The sequence below is a fragment of the Acanthochromis polyacanthus genome, chromosome 17, assembly GCF_021347895.1.
Source record: "Acanthochromis polyacanthus isolate Apoly-LR-REF ecotype Palm Island chromosome 17, KAUST_Apoly_ChrSc, whole genome shotgun sequence".
NCBI lineage: Eukaryota > Metazoa > Chordata > Actinopteri > Pomacentridae > Acanthochromis > Acanthochromis polyacanthus.
The window spans coordinates 19,185,442-19,197,297 of NC_067129.1; the positions used below are offsets into that span (position 1 = coordinate 19,185,442).

Below are 11,856 nucleotides of genomic sequence, written 5' to 3' on the forward strand. Positions count from 1 at the left end.
ATCAGGGGTGCCCAAAATTTTGCATACCACTGTATGTCTTTTATTTCCATTTCCATTCCACCGGCATTCCTTGGAATTATTACCGTGAATATTCTTGCTGCAGTTTTATGATTTTATAAATTCTTAAACAATTCCTCTCCAACAGTGAAATCACACACTCCTTGTCCACCATCCACCCTTCTGGCAAGTATGTACAGGCATGTTTTTGTGTGAAATTCCACCATAAAGAAGAGAGGCAGACAGATGGACTTTTCTCTGAAACCCACCCAGCATGCAGCCAAACTCTGGGTCCGCCTGTTTCAGTGTGATCCAATCCACACTTAGAGAGTGTATGCAGACTGTTATGGTTTCAGTGTTGCTCTTCCTGTCATATTCTAACACTCACAAGTGAGATTTTACATCTTTAATGTTCTTTTCTATGTGTTTTTTGCAAAACTGTGTGCGACTGGGCTTTGTGTTCAGGAGCTTCATGAAATTTTCATGTGCTCATACATAATCCAAGTCAAACACCGTACAAACGTGCTCACGTTTACCTGCTGCACATTCCATCCTAACCCGCCAAACAAATCTCGACACACACGAATGCAACACACCCTTGCTCTCAAGTGGTTATGGTGATGAGACACAATGACAGCGCCAGGCAAGGAAAAAAGGAAGTCAGTTCTACTGATCAGCCATCTGTGGTACAAACAGCTTTGCAACTCATCCACGCTGTCTGATGGACAGCCAGGTTCCTGGGATGTCTTGGCACCCTGTGGTCACCAACTCCATGCACCACTTTAATTGTTCTGAGAAATCCACATCAACAGCCAGCATTTTAAATATGCCAAAGCTTGAGCAAAAAGTGAATGTGCTATGTGCATAGTGATGAAAAATTAAGATATGCTTCACATGAAATGGGAGAATTGGGAGAGTTACTTTACATGTGGAATGTTCTGAGATTCATTTTCAGAAAGTGTGAGTGGCAAGGATTCAATCTTTCATGAATTGTCCGGAAAAAAAAAACTCGAGGATTTCTGGTCTGCACATAATTTAAAATTGGACAGGCTGTTTCAGAAATATCTCCAAGTTAGCTGACTTCATTTGAAACCTTGAAAATGAAAGCAAGCAGAGCTATTAACTGCAAGTAGATTCTTTTGAAGATAAATAATTAGATGTAACATATACAGGATTTTAGTAGTAATCCAGTCATAGATATGAAGGTCAGGTTAGTAATATGAAATTGTGCAGCATACAGCTATATAAATGATTATTTTGCATGGTCTGTTTGTCATTCAATCAAACTCTTTGGACAAGACCAAAATAAAGACTTTTATATGGATTGTGTAGACATTCAGTCACTAGAGTGGGAATTTTAATTACTTTGGTAATTTCTTTTTCTCTGGCACTACAGTGAGGTCAACAGCAATTGGATGCACTGATATGAAATCAAGTACAGACATTCATGTCACCGTCATGATTAACTCACTAATTTGGTAAATATTTCACTACATTCACTGGGAATAAGGTTCACATCAGCCTCAGCTCCATGTTAATTAATGTAAATCAGGAAACATTAGCATGCTAACATGCTACAAACAGATTGTTAGCATGGCAAACAATATGACCAAAATAAAAGCATGGTTGCTTTGTCCAAGTAGCAGCCTCATGGGCTGAAGAAGGAACCAAAGGACAAAGAATGAAGTTCCACAGATGGCCACTTGAGGCTGGCTACGAGAGTGAGTCAATCTCAATCAATCCCTATGTTAAAATAGCCAACAAATGTGTTCTCAGGCTGATACAAGAATAGATTCTGGTCTCCACAGTTTATTTCCCTTTTCATGATAACTATATTGATAACTATATGGGGGTGAATGTATTTATAGGGCAACTTTTAAAAATATATTAAGTCTTAAATATATGAATTCTATGCCAATGGTTGCTTTGCCAGAAAGGTGAGTGCTATCACATCACAGTCCACGGCTGTCAACAGACATGTGCAATACCCCTTTGGGCTCCATTCCTGCTCTGCCTCTTTGCCCATTTTTGAATTAGCCAGGAGATAGGAGGAGCCAGGTTCTACCAAGATGGCGATGGCTTGAGCCACCATACTGAGCTTGAAAACCGCTGTTTTACAAACTTATGGATGCTGTCATTGAAAGTTAGTCCATCTTTCTATACAGTCATTCACTTAGTCACTGTGAGCCCAATACCATACTGATATTTGCATTTAGCTTAAAGCACCTCTGTGCCCTAAAACTCTTTCACTGAGCTACTAGTATTGTGCATTCTATATTGTATGTCCTTCATTCTCGGTCTGGTTTATAATAATTCATGAAATCCTATATGTTATAGTGAAGTGCAGTATTGCTAGAGTGGTTTGTCGTACTTGAATGTGTGACAAAAATGTCTTTCCTCTTGTGATTGGCACAGATTGATACAGATTTTACAGTGTTATGCAAATCTAGTGAAGATGCTGATGTTTCAAAAGCTTTGAGCCAAAAAGAGTAATATTCTGCAATAATATAATATTCAATATGAATAACATTCATATTGAAATCTGCTGCTACAAACACATGGATATATAATCCTGGCATAATGAGCAAGAGAGATTGCATTTTGCAGCTCTCTGAATATTAAATGTGGTTGGAAATAATGGCATTGCACTGTTTAGTTTTATCTAACATATCTTTTGGGGAATACTGAAATGAGAGTGGCAGAAAGTGGATAAGGAAAAATAACACAATAAATCCAAAATGTAATTTAGAAATATGCCTGTGCAAGAAAAAAAAAAGAAAGATATGAGTCGAACACAAAAAAAAAAGCATATATGGATATGCATAATATTCTGATCATTGCAGCGTAACAATTACTCTCACATCAGGAAATCTAAATGCTATAATGAAAGGAGAGATTGCTCTACTGGAAACAAAGAAATGCATGTCAGTGATGCACTTTGTAAATATTAGCAGTATGTGCAGTCAGCACAGTATAGTATTCTTCTTTGTCTCATTGCATACAGTTAGACAAGATCATTTCCATTGAACTTCACATTAGCCCACCTCAGGAGTACATCATATTGTGTCATATAGGTGTTTCCCTCATAGCTTGACACACATGCATTTGAAGCCTACACTTGAGCAAAGTTGTCCCCACTGAAAGATATGACAATAAAAATATCTGTTCAAATCACCTGCATGGGCTGTGATCTAATGGGACGAGTGTGCAGCTGAAAGGAAATGGAACTGCTGATGTCCCCTTCCGTCTTCTGTCTACTGGGGAATAATCACAGCCTACCATCTAACATATTGTCAATAATACTGTAGACTAGAACTCCCCCTATGCCACAGCAGACAGATCACATACTGTAGAGAGCACTGGAGCGTGAACAGAATCAGCTTTAGGCAGCACACACACACAAACATACACACTTGCACACATTCCCATCTTTTCAGGCTCCTAAATTTAATCCCATGTACACATACTGACAGACATAGGTAATACAATACGCTACCAAGTGTATCATGTCAAAAGGTGCCGATGCTACACAGTCAATATGTCAGGTATTCACAGTAAGACGCAAATTACAGGGTAAAACAGACATATTTCAATGAACTTGTAGCTCTGTAGCAGGGATAGGATGATAAATGTAATATTGTATGGGATATTTTTATACCTGACCATGCCTAAGGCCAAACTTATTTAAGTCTGATTGCATATCTGTGCACAGTTGTGATGGTTGATCAACAGCTGGGTGCTTTGTGAAAGCAGGGGGCAAAGTGAGGAAGTACGATCCACTGGCAATTTTGGAGTCTGAATCAAAGCCGCAGTGGGAGGTAAGTGAAGGAAGCAGCTCACGCTATACAGACAGACAGGCTCGGATATTTGATGTGCAAGCACACAACACACAATCCACCTGCATTTATTACCGTCAGTCAGGTAAAGTCATACATCACACGCTTTTTATATTACACAAGGCTCACTGTCTTCTCGTGGAAAGAGTGAGGAGTTCTGAGGAGTTCCCATCAACACCTGGCAGTTATCGCTGACAGACGGCTGTGTCTTTTGGGGAAATGGATGGGGAGACAGATGCAGGCTTTCATCGCCGCTGCTCCAATGCATCAAGGGAGCTATCAGAGCAGGACGAAGGATATTAAAAGTATAAGAGGCAATGTCTGGAGCTCTGTCAAGGGTTCATAGTAACAAGTCAGAGTCAGCTGAGTTGGCAGGGCAGAGGAGAGAAAAACTAGCCAGAGGGATAACAGATGATCCCATGGACAGGCCACAAAGGGCAACGACCTATGGCCTCAGAGGATGAATGACCCTCATATGTCACCATCAAGACCTTAGAGACATGAACACAGTTAGCTGCATCTGAACTCTGCAATCCATTACGGAATGTTTTGGGTCGTGTATTAATAGCAGGAAAGTTAAAAAAAAAAAAAAAAACAGGATTAACAATTCAAATGTTGAGAAAATGGAGAGAAAACATTAATGAATACCTAAAGACAATATAGTAGAAGTACACTGCAGCAACCACTGTTTAATCTGTCAAAACACCTCAGGCATTAACAGATTAAGGGATGTGATGAAGAAGGAAGAGCCAAATACCCCTTGATATGACACCTGTTGAGTTTCTTCCACCGTACTAGAGGTCGATTATCGGATCAGATATTCAGCATTTTTCTGATGATTGTTGGGGTTTTATTTCTTTTAGGATCCCCTTTGGTATAAATGGAGTGCTTCACCTGGTAAAAATGTTTATATGGTGTTTGTTTCAACATCATGAGCATTTCCAATACATGGTACCCAGGACAGTCTCAAAAACAGGGATTCAGGCAAACCCAAGAATCATCTTAAGTATCGCTGTTGTTCTTCAGATTTGGCTTCCTGTTCAAAAATGTATGGCTGAATAATTCCAATATTACAAATTGCCACCAGTTAAAATGTAGTCATGTTGTAATGTTTAGGCAGAGTTGTACATGAGCTGGAGTGCTTGAGCTACAATGACTGAGAGAAGCAGAGACATCATAGATCTACACATCATAGAAGAAGCAGAGTTACATCTAAGTTGTTTTAAGGCAGAATGGTATGATTTTTATTAGAAATCCTCTAGATACGTAGCTTTGATGTACAGAGATGACGCCATTTTGGCTCTGATGGAGGCGCCTCCCTCGATCTGTAGTCACACGACCACAAAACATTTTGATTGGTGACATATCAGGAGTGTCAGGAGGCCTATCAACACTGAAGAATTATAGATTATTGGTGTCCTTGATTACTAATATGTGGTATCAATATAAGCCCTGAAAAACTGCATTAGCCAACCCCTAGAGTGCCAGTACTTCAGGATGTTCATCGTACCACTTACTTTCACTGAGCCAGAAAAATCAGTCAAGGGAAACTTTACATTCCAAACGAAAGCTTTTTTTTAAAGTTAGATTTACAGCATAACAACCTAAATCTATCTGATCAAGTGACCCGTTAAAATATGCGTTATATGTAACTGTTTCTTTATATTCAAAGATTTCAGGTTTCCAAAATCACCAAAGGATTTACAGAATTAAAAGCCAAAGAAAAAAGCAAAAACTAGATACCAAAGACAGAGACTTTGTGTTTGTAGAAATGCACATTTTGAAGTAATTTAATATACTTCAATAGTTTGTGTTATGCTTTGTGAAGTACACTCCAAAGAAGGTTATTACGTTAATTCAGTATTTCAGTTAATTGAATAATTTGTTGGAATGTTTTCTTTCTAAACCATTCATATCAATGAATTTAAGAACTCACAGCAAAAATGTAAAGCATGATTGAGTTACTCAGCCGTCTTCAAGAAAAAACACATAGTAGTACTGTACAGTTACTGCATACATTCACAGAGATTTGTATTTGCCACTGATAACTTTCAGCACCACAGCACGTGGACAGAATCTGCTCGCTTAAGAATCAGCAGGCAGGCAAAGGATTCAATTCCCTCTGAAGCCACTTTTGCCAAAAATATGCACACTCACATCAGCGAAACTACTAACCATGCCTCCCTAATATGAAGGAGTGCAACTTCACAACTTACCCCTCCGGGTTATTCCTCTAGTATTGCTGCTCCATCTTCTGTGGCACAGTCAAATCTCTGCAACTGTGTGCTTCTGAGGCATCCAAGTACCCAACAATGAAACAGAAAGAAAGGAGAAAATACATTGTAGACCTGTAAAAAAAAAAAAAAGAAAAAAGGAAAAAAGAAAAAGCCAGGGAGGGTCAAGAGAAGAAGCTTCTGCCGGAGGAAGAACCTAAATAATCCATCTGTGATCCAGGAGACGCTATCAGATGGGGTGCATACAAATCACAAACCTACCTCTGCAGCAACCTTGGTCCAATATCCTCAGGGTCCTAAGGCTACACTCCGACAGTTTGCTCTTACAGATTAAGACTGATACCTCACACACTCAAGGACATTGTAGAAAATTATGAAATTCAACAAGAGATTTTTAATTTGATGTTTTTTTTTCTCTCAAATTATAAAAAAAGGACTGTGTTTTCTCATTTTCCAATTTGACTTTTTTTCATCATGTTGAAGATGAATGCTTTTATTAACTGTAAAGAAAACCAGGGTATGTATGACAGCAAATAATTTAAATTGAATAAAATTGGATTTTAAGCATTTTAGTGTGGTAAACTGAGCAGCACTACTGTATCTACTGTAACTACTGCATCGACATTTTGCAGCTAGTTGTTATTTTTTGTATTGCAAAATGAGCTGGTACCACCCATGGTTTCTAAACAATTTAGTGTTTCAGTGTACATACATATCTACTATATGTTTCTGAAGGTTTTCCAAATGAAGCATTACAGCTCAAGCTACCTGCAGCAACGGGGAGAGAATCAAAGTGTGTTGTTGCAATAAGGGGAAACATCCTTGCATTGTGGTTCACAATCTGCAGAAAAGTATCCCACCGGGTCCACGTTTACCTGCAGCAAAACCAGCCTGCCTTGCTCTCACTCTCACTGAGTGAAATCGAAATGCTTTCTAGCCTCTTTTTTTTTCCCCCCCTTTCTCGCTCATTCGTATTCAGGTTTAGGCAGTGGGGGTGCTGGAACCTTAGCATGCATAGGCCAGAGGGCAGGAAAACACCCAATTCATCATAGAGATAGCAAAGACAAACACATTTATACCAAAAGAAATTTTAGAATTTTAAATCCACCTGACTCTCATGTCTGTGGAACTGTGCCCCCATCTGTAGTCTCTCACTATGCACTGCTCCATGTATTTTCAATCACCAGCTCACATCAGATTAATTGTCAGTGCTTTTAAATAATTGATTTTCTTTTATTCTATTGAAATCAGTGTTCCCAATGACTGATGAATGCATCTTCTTCTGTGTAATGATGTGTGTAACAAACAGAGAATTGATCCGCAACATTGCTCAGAAGCTATTTATTCAGTTCAGTCCACCATACAGCTTTGTGATGGGCTCAGCAGATTGCACAAACCAGGCAAATACAGTTACTTTGTCCATGTATGATGTTGTTTTACATTCAGTTCTGTCAAATAGTGCAAGTTGCAAGTTTAGTTTATTCTTTTTGTTGCCACGAAGAGCAGATAGCGTCCTGCTGTCTACGAATGTGCTCTGTTGTCAGCCATATTCTGTCCTAGTCTTGATTATTTATTCCTAACTGACAGCAAAATAGGGGATTTACGGCAAGTATGTAGACTGCAGATTCAAGCACACTTCACAGAGGTTAAAAGCATTTGTAAGTCCATAATGATGAACATCTAGCAGTTAGGCTTTTGTGCAGTCTCACCTCAAAGATGATGGGGAACTGCATAGAGTCCGATGCTGCAATAGAGGGGCATCACAGCGTGTGACCCAAAACAATTTTCTTTTCAGCTGCACTCTTATCATCAGCCCTCTTATCGAGATCCTTCATCTAACTCGGCAGTGCGGTTTTGAATTAACCTCAAGTCAATATCATGGTCATCGATCATGCTGACAGGAGCAGACTTGTGAGTGTGACATTGGAAAGATAATCATCTGAAGAGGACACGTGGTCTTCTCTGGCAGGAATGTTGCTTCACTGATTAGACTGACCAAGGCACTTATGTTTTGAACCTGGGGTGAGCGAGACAAAAGACAGGCATATGTGACAGCCAATTATAAAACAAAATGAGAGATGAATTCAAAATTGCTGTCAGACACTTCTCTTTTTTTTTTTTGAAACAAGTGACAATGAAAAACATTTTTTTCATTGAACTTGCATTTGGCTAAAAAACAAAAAAGCAGCATAATCTCCTATCTGTGCTCTTTGTTTCCTGTGACGTGGATTTATCATCCTCATCATCGTCATTTGATCCAACTCATTGTCATGGTTACTGCGATAACTTACAACAGAATATAGGGCACGTTTTCAAGAGCAGTAACTGTATATTGACATAAGCCTCTAAATGAAGACAAACATTATTCTATTAATGATATTTAGTGACTGGTAGGGCCAGTATTTTATCTATTTAATGCTAATAAATAAAGAAAACAGTCATTGCAGATGGTACAGAGTTTTCACCGAAAATAAAGGACAAGAGAAATATAAGATAAATGTCTAAAAAAATGCAGAGCATTGCGCTGTTGATTAATTTTTTGAGCTCTCAATTTCAGTTTTGAAATTTCTTAAGGACAGTCACTAGAGGCAGGACAAATATCGATACAGCAATAGATCGTATCACTGCTTCTTGCAATATATTATCAGTACACTGCTGTCAAAAATCTATATTGTTTGCAGGTATTCCAAATGGAATTTCCCTGCCAGTATTTAGCTTAGCGGAGTCACTACTTAATGATTCCTCATGGTGGCACTATGCAAATGAATGAAGGTAAAGCATAGCCTAGCCGCGCTAGACAACCCACGGCAACGAATTTAATTCTCTGCCAGGGTGGGTCTAGTTACCCTCCATAAGGCTCGAGGCTGGATTCTCCTAAAACTGGCCGGACGAATCACCATGAAGTGTAGAGTCAGAAGGTGGGCGTAACTAAGTGACGACAGCGACAATTCTGACAGAAACAATCGGAAACAACTAGCCTAGTCGCGCTAGACAACACACAGCAACGAATTTAATTCTCTGCCAGGGTCGACAACAGAAATGACAACAGTCGTTGAGCTCCATTAGCACCGACTCTGAATAATCTTTCTGTTAACATGTCTGTAATATACTTGAGCTTCACCCATTGACTGAATAAATAAGGCTTCACCAAACTACCGCATCCTCTGATTTCCGGTGCTCTAGGAGCCTATTCATTGCACTGATTGGTTGTATACCTACCCAATTGCTGCAGAGTGATTTGATAGACAACCTTTTAGCCCGCCTCCCTCCCTGTCGAGCGTGCCTAGACCCTTGTGCCTTCAGAACATGGGTCTAGCGCGGCTAGGCTAGGTAAAGCGATTAAAAGTTAACTAACTTATGATGAAAACGGGGAAATGAGGGACAGTGCAGACTGTGGGGGAAAGTAAATCAGACAATTGAAAGGACACAATATTGAAATGAAATAATAATGGTAATAGACACACGTACTGACACCATGATGTAGATAATTAACACAGAATTCCTGCTTTTTTAACTTTTCTTCAGATACACAGATTGCTGTGTCTTGCATAAGTTAATCCTTTATTGTTCCCCACACCAGGGCAAATTCACATTGTTACAGCAACAACATTTTTACAGCAGCAAAAAACACATGTATAATAATAATAATAACAATAATAATATGTAAAATATGTACAAGGATGAAAAATGACATTGAGTAAGTACGATATTAACACACTGTCAACAGCAATATAAAGTCGCTTGTAAAATAAGTGTAAAAGTGCAAGATGCAGCAGTGCAAAAATTCCTGTGCAAATTTTACTACGGTCTGAGATGATGCTGATGAGATGACATATGTCCGGTTTATGTTAATATCAGCCAGTGATGCTGATGTTGTGCCGCTGATGGTATGAATGACTTGCAATAATTTATTGAGTATTGCAAAATCCCTGTATTGTGATCCCATCATTACTGTGAGCAACATATCATGATAGCATCATATTACACTATGATTCTCACCTGTATTATTCACATGGTAGCAGTGATATAAGCATGGTACTAACCTTTTAAGAGCATTTTCCTGATGCGTCATCCCCTCAAGAAAAATAATATAATAGCTCTGAGTTAAGATTGCACTAAAAAAAAAAAACAGCTAACCTTGGTTGTAGTCTCTTTACAACATTTCATTAAAGTTCTTTGTCTTGATGCAAGTGTCTGTCATACAGACTGATGGGCAGCCTTGAGGTTTAATGATGTCTAAATCTAATTTATTTACCCTGGACACCTTGTACCCTCATCGATCTACCATTACACCTCAACCATACTCCACTTTAATGAGGAAACAAATTCTTTCAGTGCGATTGCTCTCACATATACTTCCACATAAAGTTTAGCTGTGATTTGCTCAGATCAAGAAGGAAAAAAAGCACCAGTGGTTATATTAGCATACATTTATATGGTAATATTTGAATCCTTTTTCCTTTGCCCTCTTTGGTGGAACTGACTGACACTTTAGCATCCACACAGTCCAGAAGGCAAACAAAGCTATTTTTATGGATGGACTATACAAGAGCTGCATGGGGAATCTGTGAGAATGCAATCCAGGTGTCATTGCCCCTTGGTAATCTGTCTCGTCTTCAGGAATTCATTTTCTCAGCTGCTTCACTTCAAAATGACATTCTGACACCATTTACATGGAAATCACTTTGCCTCTTCATCTGTAATAGTGGCCTGTGTGCAGACAGGACCTCTCCGAGGGCTGAACTATTATCTGACTATAAGCAGAAAAGAAAGAAAGAAAGAAAGAAAGAAAGAAAGAAAGAAAGAAAGAAAGAAAGAAAGAAAAATGAGAAGTGGTTAGATAGTAAACCATGCATATTTCTGGGTTAAAGCCAAGGTCAGAGCTTTAGGTATTAAGGGATAAAGCAGCAACAGAGACACAGAGGGAAAGCATAATGTGGGAAATTCCTTTTTTTTCCCACTTAAACATGTATCCCTTTTCCCCCTCCGTCGCTCGCTCTCTATCTAATGCTTTCCTTCACACACACACACGTACATACAAACACACACACTCAAGAGATGTAAAGATTTTCCCTGAAAGATAAAGAGAAATCCACCAGGAAAGCTCCCAGCTGCGTAGGTGAAGAGAGGAATACATATACTGTAGGTTTCTGGATTCTGTTAAGTCGCCATGAGAAATATTTGAATGGCTCTTTCTTGTTAACATGAGTCATTTCTGTGCGGTGGTCATCTCCATTTCCAAAAGATTTCGTAATGTTTGTGAACGCAGTCACAACCGCCACACCTCTTAAGATCAGTAAAAAATGTCAATATACACTGCAGAAACTCATGTATGTGCACAGTGTCACTTGTGGCCTTACACACACACAATCCACAAACATACATAACATCCTACGTCAAAATGGGATTATCTTTGCAAGCCATGAATCAGTGTGAACGGTATGTTGTGTGATAATGAATGTTTTCCATATGAAAACATGCATCACATCAAATAACAGTGTTTTTGGTGTCACACAGGATTGCTCGTAATTTTTTATTTTTGATTAAAATTAAGTAATTATATGTATGCTGACATCATGCTATCTGTAAAATTAATGTTTGAAGCTATATATGTTGAATCTGTGTGAAACAAAAAGACAAGGATAGCTTAAGAATAAAGTTCAATTCGACTGGATTAACACTGCCTCCACCTGGCATTACTGGAGCACTACTTGATGAAGAGCTTGTGAAGAGATACCAAAGCAGCTTCTTGGGTTGTGCAGTGTGCTCCGTGATACAGGTGAATTTTA

The 11,856-nt window shown here is 38.9% G+C and overlaps 1 protein-coding gene across 1 annotated transcript in view; it reads right to left on the bottom strand.

Annotated features, from left to right (window-relative positions):
* LOC110967301 (roundabout homolog 1-like) overlaps window positions 1-6,300 on the bottom strand; it is a 94,266-nt gene extending 87,966 nt beyond the window's left edge. Inside the window, exon 1 of the mRNA XM_051937468.1 lies at window positions 6,050-6,300. The gene's annotated coding sequence lies outside the window, so the exon portion shown is untranslated. The remainder of the gene's footprint in view (window positions 1-6,049) is intronic.
* Between the last annotated feature and the right edge of the window lie 5,556 nt (window positions 6,301-11,856).